Source organism: Thalassophryne amazonica, chromosome 15, assembly GCF_902500255.1.
Source record: "Thalassophryne amazonica chromosome 15, fThaAma1.1, whole genome shotgun sequence".
Taxonomy (NCBI): domain Eukaryota; kingdom Metazoa; phylum Chordata; class Actinopteri; order Batrachoidiformes; family Batrachoididae; genus Thalassophryne; species Thalassophryne amazonica.
The window spans coordinates 56548664-56568097 of record NC_047117.1 but is presented as its reverse complement, the minus strand read 5'-3'; the positions used below and the strand labels follow the sequence as shown (position 1 = coordinate 56568097).

General features: G+C 39.6%; 1 long non-coding RNA gene across 1 annotated transcript; it reads right to left on the bottom strand.

Moving 5' to 3' along the window:
- Positions 1-483: 483 nt before the first annotated feature.
- On the bottom strand, positions 484-18898 carry LOC117525809. Its single transcript, XR_004565151.1, has 4 exons — positions 18711-18898; positions 15499-15509; positions 9243-9251; positions 484-495 (listed from the first exon to the last, which is right to left on the bottom strand). It is a non-coding gene; the product is annotated as an uncharacterized LOC117525809 (long non-coding RNA).
- Positions 18899-19434: the final 536 nt, after the last annotated feature.

Genomic DNA, 19434 nt, shown 5'->3' with positions numbered 1-19434 from the left:
TCCTCCACAGAATCCACTCCACGACAGCTCTGGTGCACGATCACCAACTACAGGCACTGCCCAAAGATATGCACCAAGCTTGTGACATCATATTCAAGAAAACTTGAGGCTGTAATGGCTGCCAAAGGTGCATCAACAAAGTATTGAGCAAAGGGTGTGAATAGTTATGTACATGAGATTTCTCAGATTATTTTTTTTAAATAAATGTAGAAAAATTTCACAAACACACACACACACAGAGACACAAAAAACCTTTTTCATGTTGTCATTCTGGGGTGTTGTGAGTAGAATTTTGAGGGGAAAAAATGTATTTATTCCATTTTGGAATAAGGCTGTAACATAAAATGTGGAAAAAGTGAAGTGCTGTGAATACTTTCCAGATGCACCGTAAACTGAACTTAGTGGTGTGAAAATGTCAAATCTCTGGTTCCATAAATATGTCTGTATTACTGTTGCTAATTACATCTGAAATACACCAATCAAACACAAAGCAATCTCAGCAAGCCATAAAGAGGTACTCCCTCTCAGCGATCATTAACTTTATTTCATAACATGCTGCTCAGTCACCAAGTCCATTGTGTAGCACTAGTGTGTGACAACAACTGATTTATAAAGGTTGTCATTGTAATTAATAGTTTATTTTCCATGCTTCTATCAAGAATTGGCATATTAGTAATTAGTGACATTCACGTTAAAAGAAAGAAACTAAATTTCAGTGAGATAACCATTCAAATTAAAAAATATTTTTCAGGTAAATCCAAATTTTTATTTTTTTACTTGTCTAATACCACTGTGATATTTAATGATTTATTTATTTTTATAAATCACGTTTAGTTTATTTTTTTATGTTGACACTATTCATTCGTTTTTTGTTTTTTTTTGTTGTTGTTGTTGTTGTTGTTTTTTTTACCTGCTTACTCCAATTAAGGATCATGGGGAGCTGGAGCCTATCCTAGCAGTCATAGGGCATGAGGCAGGGTACACCCTGGACAGGACATCAGTCTATCAAAGGGCCTCACAGGCCCACACACAGACAGATGATTTTAAATGGACTGCATTTACATAGCACTTTTACATCTGAATCAGAAGCTAAAAGTACTTTACAATGGCGCCTTGCATTCACCCACCGACAGGGGCGTGCTGGGAACATTTTTCAGCCCGGGAGTTTCATATTCAACCGGCCCACAAACCGCCAGCGCACAGCGATAATAAGCGTTGTGCTGTGGCATTAAAATCCAGCATTTATGTGCTGACTGACTATGAAAATTGGGTGGCTTATAACAGAAAGTAAAAGTTAGTTAAAACAAGAACAGTATTGTTAACTCACCAGTGCACCACCTAAGGCTGGGCTTACACTGTACGATTTTTGGCCCTTTTTCAGCTGATTTTTCACTCGTGCGAGAATTTTTTGGATTGCACCGAGTTTCAGCTTAATCGTGCATCCTGCATCGTGCAGTCTACATGGAGTAACGAGCTGCGTTTAACATCTCACGACCACCTCCCAATCGGGAATCATATGGTCGGATGAAAATCAAACTTGTTAGATATTTTGGTCGGCCGTCGTGACTCGTGAGGGTTCCACGCTGTTGAAGCAGCGCTACAAGCGTCTACGCGCTGATTACCTCGCGCACTGTGCATGTGCAAACACCGGAGAGAGCAAACAGTGATCTCATGTAAAGTCTTATGTTTGTTTTTTGTTTTTTTTTAGCGTTCCCTCGCAATAACCTAATATCATATTAAAGTTCATGCCTATCAGCGCGCACAGTGAGTGGAATCAGGTGGGGAGAGACTGAACGTATATGCGCGCACGCACACACACACACACAGCAGACAACAACAGGATTTACGACAGATGAGCACAGCTGTAAGACTCCGTATGAAATATAGTTTATTTATACAACAGTGTAAGTAGCAGCACCTGTTATGAATGTTTATCTTTTCTTTTTTTATCATCCTCTCATGAATCATGTTGCTGTCTGCTGTGTGTGTGTGCGCGCGCATATACGTTCAGTCTCTCCCATCTGATTTCACTCAATGTGCACGCTGTTAGGCATGAAATCATTTTTTTTTTATAAAAAAAAAAAGCTTCTGTTACGTTTTGCTTTTGGAAACACCAGTCCGACGTGTGGTTTTTGAACGTACAATGTGAGCAGTCAGATCGCATCAGAGCATCGGGCCGTACAGTGTGAGAACATGAATCGTGCGCTCTGAACTTTTAAACCCTGCGGTTTTTTTGCACAATTTGAGCTGAAGCCTAGTACAACGATTGAAAATATCGTACAGTGTCTGCCCAGCTTAAGTCAGTGAAGTCTGTAAGTAGCTGGAAGAGGTGGTAATGTACTACAAATGTTGATACGGCTGACATCCTGGCAACAGGCATGTAGCCTGTTATGCCCGGCCCTATTTACCATTTCCCTCTTCGCTCTGTCTTCTTGAAAAAATATCTGTGAGCTTTGCACACTTGGCAGCATCTTCCTCCAAAGCTTTTCTTTTTCTTAATCTAGCCTTTTCAGCTCCACCTGGCTTTTTTCTGTCCATCTTTTCACTCACGGGCCACTCCTCCTATACTTGCTAGTAGCGCAAGATCTGGGCGCACAGGGCTTGATTGGACTGAACTAACTGTAATGAATGCATAGGGGTGTTAAACGTGTAATGGTATGCCCCTACCTTAGGCTTTGGAAAAGATAACAGCGTTGCAAAAGAAGCAGTCTTAAGTGATTGTAAAACATTTACAACATTTAATGTCTTCTCTTTAAGATACAGCAGCCCAAGTGTCTTGCTGGGGTTTGAACCGAGGATCATTTGGTCTTAAACCCGCTGCCCAACCACTAGACTGTTGCCTCCCTCATCACCTCTCTTGATTTGACATAGGTTTTTTTTTTTAATTGCAACTATTTTCTGCATTTTTAGTGTTGTGTAATGTGGAAGTGTTGTGGCCTCTAATGGTCACGATACTAAATATATCCATAAAACGATGATGTTGTGCCTCCTTCAATGAGCCCCAGTGGTTTATTTTGTTTTAAACAAGGTGTTTAATGAAGGTTTGTGTCATGGAAAGAGGATGGCGCAAAGCAACGCCGTGATGAAGCCTCACAGGACATGTTCTGGCATGTCCAAGCTCATCCACAATTTCTTGGTTAGTCACACGACTGAAAACCCACCAACAGCCGTCTGAAATCCACCTGAAAGCCGTCCTGTGAGACCAACACGGTGGTTTTGTGCCACGCCATGAGCGGCACGGTGGCGCATCCGTCCGCTTTTCTTTCCATGAAAAAAACTCCTGTAACAGTGGAATGTGCCGAAAAAGTGCTGATGTCCACGTCTCCTGCCATTTTTGTGTAAGTCAGATGACGTCCCGGATCAACAAAGCCTTCACGTTGGAAATGATCTGGTTGTTTCAGCGGGGTTTGAGCCTGTCGATCAGCGCTCGGAGAGCGGCGCGCTCTCAGCAGCTGTGGGCGGTGTGGTCGTTAAACCGGCTGGAGCACTCCTTAATCTGTGTAATCTCCATAAAATCGTCCCTCAAAGCCATTTGAATTTTCTGAATGGTTTCCACCTGGAGGTCTCTCACAGTTTCTGGAAAAAAATTGATGCAGCAAAGCTCCAAATCGTTCAGACATTTATTCGCAATAAAAATCCGACGAGAGGGGTGGACCACTGCTCACACAAAGCCTGCTCACAGGCGAATGACGCAAACCGACAGGCGTGAAAAAACTCACGCATGCGCAACGAAGGTTCAAGCTTGGCTGATGCAATCACACGTGATTCAAATCCATATGGTTTTTGAAAAAAATAAAAGGTCAGATACTTTTCTAACAGACCTCGTATACTCAAAACCTGGATTAATCTTTTTAGTCACATAGCACTACTATTATTCTGAACACTACTGTGTGTGTGTGTGTATATATATATATATATATATATATATATATATATAGTTATATATATATATATATATATATATATATATATATATATAGTTATATATCTATAGATAGTTATATAGTTATTTACATTAATTATTAATTATTAAGCTCCTTTTGTCTTATTTACAATTTGGACTTGTTCAATAAAGTCCCTCTATCAATCAGTCATAAACAATATTTACGTTTACGTTTATGCAGTGTCGGTTCGACACTGAATTACCTCCCAGGTGACACTCTGTCCCCCACCTAAAAAAACAAACAAACAAAATTTTGCACAAACAGCCACATTTTTTATTAATATGCATATGTTGCGGACATGAACGAGCTAAGCTCGTCAGCATCTCACCATGTCATTTAGGTCCTTCAGACTTTATTTGGAGTAAATGCTTCAGGGCAGTATTAGCATGGCAAAAACCTTTCAGCTTCTGGGGAGGCTCTTCCCCCCAGTCCGAGCCTGGTTATGAGGTAAAAGCAGCAAGAATGGTAACAAAGGTCAGTTTCAGTTTGTACAGGGGTCAAAAGTTAAAGTTGCTCTATTAATTTTGCTGCAGCTGTATTTGAGCTGAATTTGATGCTTGTATCACCATTTCAAGGATCATTAATATTTTAGAAGTGCCCCTGAAATTATAATTTAAATTGACATCAAAAGGCCGCAGGCTACAATATTACTCCAAAACAAAACACCATGAATTGCAAGTTTGAATAAACATGCCCATATATTAGACACTTGATTTCAGGGAGGAACAATTAGCTCTTTTTGTCAGGTGCATATTTGTCTCAACATTTAGCTAAATATTTAGCTTAATGTTTGTAAATATTAGGCTAAATGTGTAAATACTTAGCGTTAACTAATCTGCAAAAGTTTTAGGTTTGACAGAAATTTGATCATGTAGTGTTTGTCTTTTTTCCTCCCAATGTTTGATCTTCATCTGTGGATCAAACAAAAATCTAAACTGAAATGTTACTGGCGTTCCCATGCCAATGAAATCAAATGTGATTCTTTTTCTCCATTAAATAAACCAGTTAACTATGATGATAAGCCTAATTTTAAATTTTAAATTTCATTGTCATTGTTATTATTATTATTATTATTTTGTCAGTGTACATGACAACAAAAAGCTGCTGGAAAATTATTGTAAAAACACACTCTTGCAGGCACAAAAAAGGGTCACATTCAGTCACGTCAGCTTGTAATGTGAACACAGCAGAAGTTCTAAGCCGTCTTTACAAATAGGCTCTCCTTTCTGCAAACATTTTCCACAAGTGGGCAAATTCAAACCCATTCTTACACCCTGTCTGTCTGCTTTCAAATGCTTTTTATTTCATAAACTGGCTGCCTGCCTTGTTTGTTGCGTCCAGCTTGGGATAAAGCTGAATCCTCTCCGTGTGCAGCAGGACATGTCACACAATTCAGAAAAACGTGGTGGAATTATAAGCTTGTATTTATAATTTTATGAATGAGATGTGCATTACTTGGAAAAAAGTTGAGGTGTAACTGACTTTAGCCCACGGACCACACCCCACCCCCGCCACTTGTCCCTCCCATTGGAGAAACCCACAAGTGAACTGTCCTCGGCGCGCAGCACGCCCGTCCTCTTTCTTTCACCATCCAATCCAATCCAATCCACTTTATTCATATAGCACATTTAAACAACAATTTCCAAAGTGCTGCACAGAAAAATAATTATACAAACTATACAAGACAATAAACCAACTCAGATACTAATAAATAAACATAAAAACAATAAAACAATAATAAATAAAACACTGGGCCAAAAGACAACAGAGGACCATACAACTCACGCAGAGCTAAAAGCCAGAGAATAAAAATGGGTCTTCAGACGAGACTTAAAACACTCCACTGTGGGGGCTGTTCGAACGTGGAGAGGCAAAGCGTTCCAGAGTCTGGGCCCAGCCACAGAGAAGGCCCTGTTCCCCCTGGTCTTGAGTCTCCTCCTAGGCACCACGAGCTGGAGCTGGCCCTCAGACCTCAGAGCACGCGCTGGGGAGTAAATTTGGAGGAGGTCTACAATATATTGTGGGGCCAGTCCGTCTAAAGCTTTAAAAACAAATAATAAAATTTTAAAATCAATTCTAAAATTAACAGGGAGCCAGTGCAAAGACGCAAGAATGGGTGTAATATGTTAATGTTTTTTGCTCCCAGTTAAGAGGCGTGCAGCAGCATTCTGGACTAACTGCAATCTGTGAAGTGTATTTTGATTAATTCCGAAAAAGAGTGAATTGCAGTAGTCCAAGCGTGAAGAAATAAAGCATGCATGACGCGCTCCAAGTCTGAAAAGGATAAAATTGATTTAATTTTGGTTAAAAGACGAAGCTGATAAAAGTTGGATTTAACAACCGCATTGACCGGCCTATCCAGTTTAAAATCAGAGTCCATAATGACGTCAAGGTTGGTGGCTGTGGGCTTCATGTGTTGACTGAGAGGGCCCAGGTCTAATCGAGCTGTGGAACCGACACTGGGCCCAAACACAATCACCTCAGTTTTGTTCTCATTTAAGCTAAGAAAATTTTGAGCCAACCAAGCCTTGACGTCTTTCAGGCACACAAGCAAGGGTGTCAGGGGGCTGCTAGAGTTCTTCTTAATAGTCAAGTAGATTTGAGTGTCATCTGCATAAAAATTATAAGATATGCCATATATTTACTAAACACCTGACCTAAAGGGAGAAGGTACAGGGTAAAAAGAACAGGCCCAAGAATAGAACCCTGGGGGACTCCGCATTTCAGAGGAACAGAGGACGAGGTGGACTCCCCCAGCCTAACAGTAAATGAGCGGCCTGTAAGGTAAGAGTGGAACCAGTCCAAGGCTGTCGCCCTGACACCCACACAGTTCTCAAGAAGGGATCTCCATCTCACCATCTCACTGCTTCAGCAAGCAGGACGCCTGCAGCTGCCTACAGGGGCGCCAATTTGCCAATTCTACACGCAGAGACAGGGAAAGACATTTTGCAGTGGACATGATGTTTTTCTTCAAGTGCTCATCCCCACAGTGCTGCCCTTCCATAAATGCCGCCCAGGGCAACGGCCCGCATGGCCCGTATCAAAAATCGCCACTGCGTTTATGAGCTTTTGGCATTAGCTAAAGCTAGCGTGCACACTGACATCCGCGAAATGTCTTGTAAATCAGTCTAGAGGTGTTATCAGGTTACAAAAAACAGCATTTTCAGTTTTAGAAGTGTTTATTTCTCACTAGCGTTTACATAATATATGACAAAGAAGTTATAGTTACACACAAACAAAACAGAGTTTGCAGCTAACTACTGGCCTGTGATGTCACCACACTAACGTCTGCGAAATGTCTTGTAAATCAATTTAAATGTGTTATTAGGTTCAAAAAGCAGAGTTTTCAGTTTTAGAAATGTTTATTTCTCACTAGCTTTTACAGAATATATGAGAAACATGTATATAAAAACATAAATGAAGGGTTTTTAGAGAGACCTGCCACTGACATCACAGTGCAGCTCTACTGTGGCTGTCACCTCCACCACTCAAAACAAAAAAATGGAACAGATTGAAACAGAATGTGACTTTTTAGCCTCTTAAAATGCCTCTTAAAATAGGTCAGTGTTAGCCATCTTTGAAAGGTCTGTGTCCCAAGAATGTTCCCTGTGAATGTGAAGACTCTGGCAGTAATAGGACTGGATTTATACTGAGCAAAGACAAACGGACAGACGGATGGACAGACAGATGGATGCAACGTCCTCACAATACCCGATGGCCATATTTGATGGCCTTTGGTAATAAAAACACAAAGTTCACAGCAACATTAATATATTAAAGAGGGTTGGATTACTGGAAGTCCTTGAATGTTGCACAGACTTACATAGTATATATTTCCCCAGCTGCCCATGTTCATCATAATTAAACCTCTACATCAGAAATATGTTTTGTACATGCAACATTATATTAGTTTTTAAAAAATGAGAGCAGAGATTTCAGCACCACAAGCTGTGGACAGCTCCAACCCAGGCTGCATTGATGATGCTTTGACAGCTATTGACGTTTTGCAGCCACCAATCAATTGACTGATTCCTTTGATTACCTTTGAATGAAGCACTCGTGTGCATGCATGCACGATGTGCACAGACAACAAAGGACAAACTAATCGTACCTGTATCTGTGTTTGTACTGTAGATAAAATCATTATGCAACTATTTTGAAAAATGACTATTGAGCATCTGCTAATAATCAATATTTCATAATAAAAGAACATTGAGAATTTTTTTTTCTCTTTTTAACATGACTTTTCAATGCAATACATTTTTGACCCCTGTAAGGGATAGTTTCACAGCTTTATTAAGAAAAAAAAAGATTCAGTTAGCACTAGATCCCATTATCCACTGCAAAGGACATTCCATAAAAATAAAAACTGTCTTTGACAGCTTATGCTGTTTTCACCCAACACAATTGTTTCAGGTAGCTCAGTGGGGTAAGGGAGTCAGCTCCCAATGTGTAGGCCTAGGTGTAGGCCCATCTCCCTCTCATGCTACCTGTCCATGTCCTTGGACAACATCTGCATTGTGTCCACCCAGCTGTAAATGGGTATCAGCCTTGGCAGGGAAGTAATGTGCATCAAAGTGGTGTCCAAGGGGAGATGGAGACTCTCATGCATCTCATGCTACAGAAACTGCAGATAGGTGCCAATGAGCCGCGGAGCCTATATAGGACACATTTCTTCTTTACTGAAGGCCACAGTAAACTGGGTTGTGGTTCAGAGGTATAAATCAATCTGTGTTCTCAGTGGGAAGGTAACTGTAGGTCTCATAATTAACATTGCCAACGAAGTTGGAGGAGGTTATGTTTTTACCACTGTTTGTTGAACAGCCTGGAGTCCACAATTTTTCATATATTGTTATGAAATTTTTACTGAAGATTCATATCCTGATAGGCAAGAACTGACTCAGTTTTTGAGGTCATATGTCAAAGGTCAAAGTCAGAAAAAATCTTGGAAAATTGGAAAAAATCCCTTTCTTTAACATTGAATGATTTTTCCAAACTTCATAACCCTGTCAAAAAAGATCAAATTTATTTTATATTTGTGAGTGTTATGTAGGATGGTATCCTTTAATAACTGACAAAATTTGATCCAGATCTGATCCAGGTTACAGATTTTGTGACGATTTAAATTTAACATTGAAATACCCATTTAATATATATTTTACATTATATCTTAAGCAAACGTGCCCCCAATCACTTTCACATTTGAAAGTGAGGTGCAGACTGGCACCCACTATCACCTGACAAAGTTTGATCCGGATCTGATCTGAATTGTGGATTTTATGAACATTCAAATTTAACATTGAAAAGCTCATTTGGTGTATGTTTACTGTATATCTCAGTCAAAAGTGCCTCAGTCACTCTCATTTTTCTGTTATGAATTTACCTACACCACTAAAATGGAATGGAGGTTCCAATTTTATGTCTGTCTGTCTATCGTCCAGTTATCAGTCAGAAACCAAGTGCCAAAAAACAATGACAAATTGGGCAAAGCAGAAATAACCAATGTTTTGTGAAAATTATCTGAAAAAGAATTCAGAAACTGAAAATTTGAAAAAAAAAAAAAATCCAGACAACACCACAAAAAACTTTGATTCAAGTGCATGAACTAAATACTTACTCTTGACATTTCATCACATCTCATTTATCTTATGAAAAGTCACTTCTAACAGGACTTTGACCTTGAAAAGCTAAAAGTTTGTGGAAGTGGAAACAAGTGTTGGCAGAGGTTTGTGCTCTATGAGCGCAGAACTCTAGTTGTTAGTGTTTCTGTGCAGGTTTTCACTTCTTTTCTAAGTTCTACTTTCTTGCCCCGAGGATATTTTGACTTTCACACTGTCACCTGCACTCATGCTGACGGAAATGGGTCACCATTCTTATAAAGACTCTCAAAGTGGGCCAGGCTTATGAAAAGATAAACAGAGATGTAACACCATGACTTACTGTAAGAGAAAGTTATCAAAGGCACGAGCACACCTTTTTCAGTTTAATCTAAAGTACATTTGCTGACTTCTTTTGTCCTCCCTGATGAAAATCTGACTTTGTAACAGTGTCTTTTTTGAGGACACACTGAAAGGACAGTCTTTACCTTTCTGTTAAATGTCTTTTGCTGTTGACAATTTGATATTGTGCACTCATGAATTTGACATTTCTGCTTTTCAGCACTGAGATGTGTTTATTGCCCCAACCATCTTGGACAACAGTAATTTAAAAAGGTTTCTTTATATTTATTGAGGCAAACATATGGATTTTCTCCATGCCATCCCACACATCTAATGATTTTATTGCCTATTCAGTGGGGATGAAAATCAGTTTAATTTGAGCATTTCTAGCTTGCCCTAGAGTGGCGTCAGCTCAGAACACAGCGCCATTTTGGTTCCAAATGTGCTGAACTATTGAACGAACCTTTAAATGTTTTCAACATTTTTTAAATCATTTAACCACATACAGCAACACATCCCGGTACAGGTACTATCAAAATAAATATAAAAATAGTTAAGCTATCAAATTTACATACATTTACAATTTCTGATGATTTATTTAATTAATTTAAAGCCTGATTTACGCAGCTGCAGCTCTGTAACTCCGTGTCACACAATGACGTGCGTGACAGTTTAAAGTTCTCTGTCTCTGGATTATACTTTATTCTGGACTAATTTGACCCTCAACAAGCTTTTCTTTCTACAATCATCACCTCCAAATTAAAGGTAAGCTGTACATTTTCCTCTTTTACCGACTTTGTGCTGTAAATGTGAGGACTTTTCTGATCCATTTTTAATCAGTGTGCGCACTGTAAAAACTATTAAAATATGATGGCAAACAAAGGAGTAAAAGTAGAAAAGTGTCAAATCACAGCCTTTTGTGGCTTCAGGCTTCAGGTCCGAGGCTGCGCACAGTGTGACAAAAATAGACAGGCGGGCTTTTAATCAAGGAAATGACTCCGGTCCCACTTTCCTCAAATCAGCGATTGTCAGAGCACTGAACTTTAATTTGTACCTCGGTTAGTTTGCACGTCCAGGCTGCGGGTCCGAGGCTGAGCACGGTGTGAAAAAAAATAAAAGGTCAGTGTTTTAATCACAGAAATGACTCCAGTCCCACTTTACTTAAATCTGCGAGTGTCAGAGCTAAACTTTCATTTGTACCTCTGTTACTGTGCACATCCAGACTGCTCTGGGTTTTTAATGGCAATACATTGCGAACGGACGGGATATTTTATCCGATGTGAGCAAAAATCCGTTGTGCAAAATCCATTATATACTTTGTTTATTACATGGAAAACAACAACAACATGGGACTTTTTTTGTCTGGTGACTATGAATATCTGGTTTATACAAGTACACTGACGGCTTAGGTGAGTTTTACTGTACATGGGACTGAACAATAAATTTATCTCTCAAAACATTGATGATGAAGTCACTTCCATCCCACATGGTTGACTTTATTTTCCCAAATTTTTCTTCTGTTCGGATCTGAAGGGAATCTGTACATCTTGAAGCCCTTGTTGTGTCTGTTTGTGCCTCCAAATGCACAGCAACCTGGCATTTTCAGTGAATAAATAAATAAAATAGCTGGATTTCCATGCAGACAGATTGACAGTGAATGCTATTTTGAACCCAAGATGGCACCATGAGTCACGTGACCAGTTTTTTTTTTTTTTTGACTCATCATGTCGCCACTCTCTCAATTAAGGCACACTAACTTGTCCCATAGGTTCACACTGCATAGCCATTTAGCCTGTGATAGTGTTACAGTTTTAATTCAAAGTGAAAAGTTGAAGCCAAAAACATTAGCAGAAAAAAAGCAGAGCACGGGGAGAAATATTCCAGAGTTCCACTTTAATAATAAAATTACTGTCCTGAAATTGGGTGAGATGGATTAATCTGCCCTGCAGAAAACAGTGTCATATTTTAAGTTGGATTCAGTGAAAGGGACAGAGCCAGTACATTAATATATAATTAAGCATTGCAAGATTGCTAATGAGCTGATTTCCATGAAGGTTTCTGGCCCAGATCTGGGGAAAAAAGCTTGCGCCACGAATTTAAACAAATATTTTTGTTTTGCAAGATCACACAAACACTAATGAACCCTGTTTTTTTATGACACTTATCAAAGGATGGACCTGGTCATCAGAGCACATTGAACCTCCTGCCATTCTGAAGATGGGACAAGAATGACCCTGCATAAACATGGTGTGCTGGCCCCTGGGATGATGAGTAGAGTGCAGCATCCCCTGTCAGCAATACCACTCAGGGAAAAGCATCCTCATTATAACTCTTTCAAATCATGCTGATTTGACATATTGTTATAGGACCAGGCTGCCCAGGAAATTACAGTCCACAGAATGCCTGGCATGCAAGCACACCATTAGCATAACTGCATCACATCATCATGTCAGGAAGCAACTTCGAGGGAAACGGGTGAAGTGTCACGGAAAATTATGATTGGGGAAGTCTCGCTGTATGCTCCTGCTGTGTGTTCCACATTCACAGCTTGAACAACTGAGTTGCGTAATAGTTTTTCGCAATATGCCATGAATTGCCATGTTGACGTTGCTTGTTGTGTGTGTGCGTGCGCGCGCATGTGTGTGTTTAAGAGGTGGCACCAATCTATGCTTCTATCTTTCACCAGGCACAAAAGAGCGCACACCACAAATGTCATTGCGCATTTCCACCTGGTGCCTGATGGTTTTCATATGTTTTGTCAATAGGAAGTTGAATTGTGTTTATTGCATGTCTGTCACCAGAAAGCAGCACTGTGTATTTATTGTATTTAAAGGTACTATAAATGATTTTTCTGCAACTAGATGTCACACTAGATACAGCATTTCGTAACTAAAACGAGATTTCCCTCTTCAGCCAGTCCTCACTAACCCTCTCTCCTTCTCTATCCATCCTTTGTTTTGACAAGATGGAATGTCCTTTAGGAAGCTTTTAACAAGTCAAATGACTCTCCGTGTTCGGAAAGCCAGACATATTTTGATTCTTGTCTGACGACGTTCTTGTTCTGAGGCATTTTTAATCTCTGAATGTGGTTTTTGGAGGAATTTCTGGAAAATCACTGCTGTTCAGTGCAACAGCTTTGTGATGATGTGCACATTAAATATGCACACTTGGCCATCCTGGCTATATAAACAAGGGACAGAAAATGTCCAATAACAACCCTTAGCAAAAACAAGTTTATTCAAGTGTACTATGAGTATACTTATTTTTTACTAAAATTGAGGAAGTATATCTGAAGGTGACTTTTTATATACTATATTTTATATACTTAAGAATAGTATAGTGAAGTATACTTGGCTTATACTGAAAAATCTAAACAAAAGTATAAGTCTAAGTACTGTACATTAATACTAAGACTTGTACTTTAATACTAAAACTTATACTTTAGTATACTTTTTACGTCTTTCTGCCACAAAGTACTAACACTTATTATGCACTTGGAGCAAGATAGACTAAGTCAAGCCATTGACTCAAGTAACTGAAAAGAAGTACAATTTTTTTTTCTATGTAGTTATTTTTGGTTCCAAAGGTTCACACTTTTCTCTTACCTTTTTTGACAAGGAAGGACTTTAGTGTTGTGTGTTGGGGGGGTGTGGCTGGACATTTTGGTGTTCTTTTCTTTTCTTTGCTCTCCAGGTGGTATGAAAACTGATTTGTCTGTGGAGAAGGTGCTGGCAGAAGAGTCCTTCACCCTCATCAACGTTATGTGCAGCACCTGTGGATGGTGCTCACGTGCAACCTTAAAGACTTTCAGCTGAAGCAGATAATGAGATGGTGTTCTGCATTTAAGCCATGTGTGATTCAAGCAGAATTGCCGGGAACTCGACCTTGTGGTGTTCGTTTGTGAGACGCTGAGGACCGCGCCTGGGTTTGACATCGTGCCTGTGAAGGAAGAAGGGTGAGGGACACATGCTGTCAGCACACATCAGAGGTGAATAATTGTTTGACTAATTGTTGATAGTAACTTGGTATTTTGTTACGCAGTATATTTGAATTGTGATGAGAATTGTGCAGCTCGCTTCTCACTGCCGTGGCGTGCGGACAACTGATCCTCCACCTGTTGTGAGAAGCTGCTCATTTACATAAAGCTTAAATACAGACCTGAATGTGTTGCTGATAGTGTGTGCCTTTTGAAGGATATTGCTTGTAACTGCTGACTTACCTCACCTCTTCTATCCTTCGCAGAGAGTCGGTTTGTCGTGTCCACCTGGGGGGTGTTTGGCAGTAAAAGTGAGTCCAGAAGCGCCGGGCCTCGATCCTTTTGGGCGCTGGAGAGTGTGCCAGCCTTCACTCCACCAGACTGACGCTGTTTTAGTTTGTACACGTTGTTATGCACCAAAGGGTGGAAGAAATAAATTGTTTTGTTATTGGAACCGCTTTCTGGTTATTTTAGCGCTGGGTTCCGTCAGACGCAGGTCCGCTCCTCAACCCGCGTCGACACATAACATTTAGTTCTCAGTTGAAGACACTATGTTTACATTTTTACAAATAAGGACTTGATCTTGGAGAGACCATTATGTTTACATTCTACATGCACTTTTTTCTATAATTTTCTCCACAAAGGAAGGACTTGATTTCATACAGTATCAAGTACATTGATAAGTGTATGTGTGGTATACTTTAAGCATACAAGAGGGATATACCAAGTACATTGATAGTATATAGATGAGTATACTTGTTGTATACTTTAAAGTGTACTTTTGCAAACTTAAAATGAACTTTTAAATATACTTTTATAAACTTTAAATGTTCCAATTTAGTCTGAAAAAGTATTAAATTTGTGTACTTTCTAGTATACTAACAGTACACGGTCTGTAGTATACTTGTATACTTATACTGAAGCATACTTAATAAAATGAACTTTAAGTATACTACTTTTTGCTATAGAGCGAGTGTTTCTTCATTCTCTGCACAGGATACTGTTACTAGGGGAGCTACGACCACCACCTTTGCACTCTCCCCCCCCCCCTCAACTTTTTTAGGGTCCTTAGATGACCCCAAAACACAATCAAGATGTTCCCAAAAATAAAAACTGGCCTCAAGTCCAAGATGGTGTTCAAGATGGCCACCAAAATAGTTTTTTTTTTCACTTGAACACAAATTATTTCTGTCATTATTAAGTCTATTGTTTGTTCCTGCTATGTAGTTTAATGATAAGGGTCTATTGGCGGCCATTTTGGACACCATTTTGAATCTTAAACCCATGAATAAATTTAGTTTAGGCACAAATAAGTTTGCTGTGACCTGAATTGGTCTTCCCATTGAATCTCTGTGATATTTAAGTTGTTTATATGTTGTGTAAAGGTGGCTGGCTGCTATAGTCAGAAAGTTTCACAAGGAAGTCTCATACACTCTTTGCATGGGAATGCACAGCAGCACTTAAAAGAATCATGAAACTGAACCCAAAAAATAACAACAAAACAAAAGAAATAATTACTTGTAAAACGCCACAATTTTCCTCACTCTTGTCTGTGCCTTAATTTAACGCTGCTTCACTTTGTCCCTGAGGCTGGAGTGGTTGAACAAAAAGGGGCAAATCAATAAACATGGTTTGAAACAAAAATCTAGACTGCGAATATTTTTGTGTAATCCAAGCCTTGATAGAAAAACATTAAGTATACTCTTCAACCTCCTTCTTCTTCTTTCGGCTGCTCCCATCAGCAGATCCATTGTTTCCATCTCACCCTGTCCTCTGTATCTTCCTCTGTCACACCAACCACCTGCATGTCCTCCCTCAGCACATCCATAAACCTCCTCTTTGTACTCTCTCTTCTCCTCCTGCCTGCTGGCTCCATCCTCAGCATCCTTCTCCCTATATTCCCTGGGTCCCTCATCTGCACATGACCAAATCATTTCGTTCTCGCCTCTCTGACATTGTCTCCAAACCATCCCACCTGAGCTGTCCCTCTGATATGTTCATCCCTAATCCTGTCCATTCTCATCCTTCCCAAAGAGAATCGTAACATCTTCAGCTCTACCACCTCCAGCTCTGCCTCCTGTCTTTATGTTGGTGCCACCATCTCTAAGCTGTACAACATCGCCAGTCTCACTACTATCTTGTAAACTTTCCCCTTCACTCTTGTAGATATTCTTTGGTCACAAATCACTCCTGCCACCTTTCTCCACCCACTCCATTGCTGTCCTGATCTGGAAACGTTTTTTAATAACTGCAAACCATTGTACTCACCCCATGAGTTCACCTCATTCATTTTGGCTGGTGTTTACATTCCACCGCAGGCTAAGATGCACGGGGCACAATGGATGCTCACCAACCAGATACTGCATGTGCAGCGGACTAACCTGGACTCTTTAATTATTGTCCTCTGCGATATTAACAAAGGTAACCTATCCCACGCACTTCCTAAATACAGACAGCTTATTAAATGTCTGACTAGAGAACAGAACTCTAGATGATTGATACACAACTATGCTTATCATGCTGTCCCACGTGCCACTCTGTCCATGCCATGGTCCACCTGATTCCTACCTACAGGCAGAAACAGCTCTGCAAGCTGTAGTGAGGACATTAAAACAGTGGAGCAGTGAGGCTGTGGAGGATCTTCAAGCATGTTTGGAAAATATGGACTGGGATGTGTTCAAGCTTTTCTTCTTACAGAAGTGTTTTTTTTTTTTTTTTTTTTTTTTCTTATTGTTTATGCACCAATAACACCAGATCAAATTCCTTTTATGTGTGAACTTACTTGGCAGTAAATTCAATTCTGATTCTCTTTGTACTCCTGTCTACTTTCTTCATCTCTCCAACTATCCCAAAATTTTTTATCAACTTCTTTCTCCTTAAGCTTTCCTGGACATCTTTGTTCCACCAACAGGTCTCCTTGTCTTCCTTCCACTGTCCAGATGTCACACCCAGTACCTTCCTAGCTGTCTCCCTCACCACATCTGCAGTATTTTTCCAGTTGTCCAAAATTGCTTCCCCTCCATCCAGTGCCTCTCTCACCTGCTCATTGAATTTCACACAACAGTCTTCCTCCTTCAGCTTCCACCATATGATCCTTTATTGAGCTGTCACTCTCTTCTTCTTCATCTCTAAAGTCATCCTACAAACCACCATCTTATGTTGTCTTTCTACACTCTCTCCTGTCACCACCTTACAGTCTCTAATTTCTTTTAGCTTGCCTCTCCTACAAAGAATGTAGTCCACCTGTGTGCACCTTCCTCCACTCATATATGTCACCCTGCGCTCCTCCCTTTTCTTAAAGTAGGCATTCACAAAACACATCTTGATTGACTCATTTCAGCTCCATTATGATAGTGTGCAGAGGCAAAAAGACTAAAAGACATGAATCGATTAACTGAACTGTACCTGCCACTGCTGTTCACACATCATAAATTCCGGCCAGTACAGCCTGCTGCACACAGCATCATTCGATCTGTGTAGTATCATGTTTCAGAATGTCTTTGATAATATCCATATACCTGAGAAATGCATGAACGATCTTTCTAGAGGGTTCTGCAAGTTCACCTTAGAGCAATGCTGGACTTGTCACTCATACATGACATATTTGCAACATAACCCATCCATCGTAGTCTTTTTCTGATATGTGTGGTCTTGATGTCTGCAGCTTTAGGATGCTCAAGGATGTCATTGTTGATGATATCTGGTCCCATGATAATGCATCTGGGAAGTTAATACTGAGTGAGTCTAAGGCTTTTAATTGCCTCCACCAACAAAATTGGAGGAGATAATGTTGTTGCCTGTTTGTTTGTTTGTCTGTTTGTGAACAGCCTAGAGCCCACAATTTTTTATATATCATTATGAAATTTTATTGCAAATTCATTGTTGTGTGGGCCGCCAGAAGAGGAGGTACTGCTGGCCCACCACCAGAGGGCGCCCTGCCTGAAGTGCGGGCTTCAGGCACAAGAGGGCGCTGCCGCCACGGACACAACCGGGAGTGACAGCTGTCACACATCAACTCATGACAGCTGTCACCCATCATTTCATCACTCCATAAAACCCGGATGTCATCTCTACCTCGCTGCCGAGATATCATCTACCTGTGAAGGTAATTCTCTGCTAAACTGAAAACACTGACTAACAGTCTGAACTTCTTTGCAGCCGTTTTCCTGTAAGTGTTTCCTTATCTGTGGGATTGGCGTTTGGTGTGATCAGCGACGGCTTCGCTTCACCCCCCCAACCAGATAAGTGGTTGACAGGAGCTGCACGTGTGTGTGATTAGAGGTGGAGGTGACTTTCCACCTTCTGTTTTTGTTACTGGGTGTGTGCACACACCCTCATCTATTGACCGTTCATTTGTGCCCCCTGTTGTGGGTCCGTGTCACTACACTTTCCCCAACATTCATATCCTGATAGGCAAGGAATGATCAAGGTCATAGGTCAAAGGGCAATGTCAGGAAAAATCCTGATCTTAAAAATTGAACAAATTTTTAAAAATTCATAATTCTGTTTAAAAAAATGTAATTTCTTTCATACTTGAGAGCATTATGTAGGATGGTATCCTTTATTGACTGACAAAGTTTGATCCATATCTGATCTACACTCAACAAAAATATAAACGCAACACTTTTGGTTTTGCTCCCATTTTGTATGAGATGAACTCAAACATCTAAAACTTTTTCCACATACACAATATCACCATTTCCCTCAAATATTGTTCACAAACCAGTCTAAATCTGTGATAGTGAGCACTTCTCCTTTGCTGAGATAATCCATCCCACCTCACAGGTGTGCCATATCAAGATGCTGATTAGACACCATGATTAGTGCACAGGTGTGCCTTAGACTGTCCACAGGAAAAAGAAAGAAAAAAACAGCTTGGAAGGGAGTGGGATGAAGACAAGCTTATTTACTCCCATCCCCAAATCAGTCCTTAATAAATTAGAAGGTTGCCGTCATTTACAGCTTCATAATAGAAGAGGAGAAAGAAAACAAAAACAAAAAACAGCAGAATAAGCGTACAGTACACACATATGTACACTCATTATATAAATATAAATATGCATATATAAACATATATACGTATATACACATATACAAATATATACATACATACCTACTTATATGTATACACATCTGTACACACAAGTATTCAATTTAAATATATATATAATTATACAGTTAATTGTAATTCAGTTTATATTTTTATATTTGATAACTATAATTCATTAAATAACTAATTTCATATCTACAAAATATATATGTATACGTATCTATATGCATTTAATTCATAAAATAATATTACTTGCACGCATACACACATATATAATATAATAATGACTAATAATACCAATGATAATAATAGTCGTATAACACTGTAGATAATAATTAACACATGAGGCAGTATGGACAACAGACAACACACAAAGGACAAAACAAACACTCCAGAGCCACGTACCATCATTTTTAACTTATCATTAACTTTATATTATTTATTTATTTGTTTATTTATTTATTAAAATTGTTATTGTCATTATTAACTATGTGTGGTGTGAAGTGCTTGTGTTGAGTGCATTAA